At 23.8% G+C, this 1,673-nt stretch overlaps 1 protein-coding gene across 1 annotated transcript in view; it reads right to left on the bottom strand.

The window, feature by feature from the left end:
• Nucleotides 1-1,187: 1,187 nt before the first annotated feature.
• LOC108965597 (protein TIPIN homolog) overlaps nucleotides 1,188-1,673 on the bottom strand; it is a 13,814-nt gene continuing 13,328 nt past the window's right edge. The window contains exon 4 of the mRNA XM_018928125.1: nucleotides 1,188-1,446. The gene's annotated coding sequence lies outside the window, so the exon portion shown is untranslated. The remainder of the gene's footprint in view (nucleotides 1,447-1,673) is intronic.

The raw sequence follows: 1,673 nt of genomic DNA, 5'->3' as shown, positions 1-1,673 counted from the left end.
GGAAATTTTTTTAATATTCTTTCCAACTCTTGTCATATTCAACTCAAAATTCAATTATGTCCAAAGCATTCTGAAATTTTTACAATTTTTTATTCAATAGGTGTGTGGATCACCCATTTTGTATTTGGTCATTGACTTGCATTGAAAAATAAATAAATTTCACGAAACTATATCTTGCATTTTCGTAGAGCGAAAACAGGCTATTTAAAATTAGTATAAAAATTTATTACTTGGAAGTGGCTTAACATGTATTTTTAACATTACTTAAAATATTTAAACTTTTCTGAAGAATTGGCATGTATAATATTTAATTTTTATTATATATACACATACATAGAATATACAAAACATTAATACAATATTCTAACGGTTTACGGCAGTCTATTCTTCAATTACTTTACATAATCTGCTTTCATTTCAATATTATGACGATTTTGTGTCGAAATAAACACAATCAGATCCTAAACACACATGTACATATAAACGAACTGGAAGCAAAATTAATATTTTCGACGATTGTGTAATTTTTGAAGTATGTAGATAAATAGAAAATTGAAATGTGTAAAGACACCGGCTTAAATGTATACATACATACATATGTATATTTAAACTTAGAGTACTGAAAACAAGTATATTCTATGAATAAAAAAACTAACTAGAAGTAACAAAAAGCACAAATTTGTTGGCAAAAAACAGTTAAAGAAATGTAAATAAATACATATAATATAAATAAAGATATTTTTTTAGATTTAATTGTTCCGTATGAATATTTATTATTAAAATAGGTTCATTATCCTATTAGGAAAGCATATATTGCGTTAAAAACTTTATTTGTTATAAAAAAAAACATGAAATATGCAATTTAAAACATGAAAACACAAATATTTAAAAAAATGTCAAATAAAATATTATACTTCAAATGCAATTACCTAAAAGAGAAAGCATAACGTCACGCAGATCTGCGCATGTGTGCCGGCGTGGTGGCATTTTTTACATTTAATATGGTCGCCAATATTATAAACAATACTGCATCTACGTAAAATATATATACATATGTATATATATATTCAAATTGAGCTAAACAATAATTTATGTATAATATATATAATTTAACTTTGCTTTTTATTTACTATTTATAAAAATTAATGAAAAATTATATAATTATAGTTAAAAAGTAAACTTAAGAGCAAAATTTTACACTTAAAACTTTTAAATCAAGCAAAATAAATTTAATATTGAAACTAATTTAAGCAAGTAAAAAGAATATAATAGAATATAGAAGAAGAGCATTGCAATGAAGAACTTAGAGCGAAATTGTAATGATATTTAATAGCTTTTAATAAATTTTGTAAACAAATAGTTTACAGAAAAACTTACAAAAATTGTAAAACGCAAATTGGCGCGGCGGCAACGTCAAGAGAGCACGTGGTCTTTAGTTGGCTGCGTCTGAAGAGAGAATTATTAAAAAGAAAACAATTTACACACATACAAATTTACATATATAAAATTAAAGTTTAATGCATAGATACGAATTTTGCAGATTTATTTGATTCCAACAAGTATTAATTAGAAGAGCATTTTAATTTAATTGCTTTTATTCAGAAAATTATTTTATTCGGGGAAAAAACATCAATTAATAAAAAAAATAATGTATATATATATAAAAAACATCC

The sequence above is a fragment of the Bactrocera latifrons genome, unplaced genomic scaffold (assembly GCF_001853355.1).
Source record: "Bactrocera latifrons isolate USDA-ARS-PBARC rearing strain unplaced genomic scaffold, ASM185335v1 scaffold_142, whole genome shotgun sequence".
Taxonomy (NCBI): domain Eukaryota; kingdom Metazoa; phylum Arthropoda; class Insecta; order Diptera; family Tephritidae; genus Bactrocera; species Bactrocera latifrons.
This window is presented reverse-complemented; position numbering and strand designations above follow the sequence as displayed.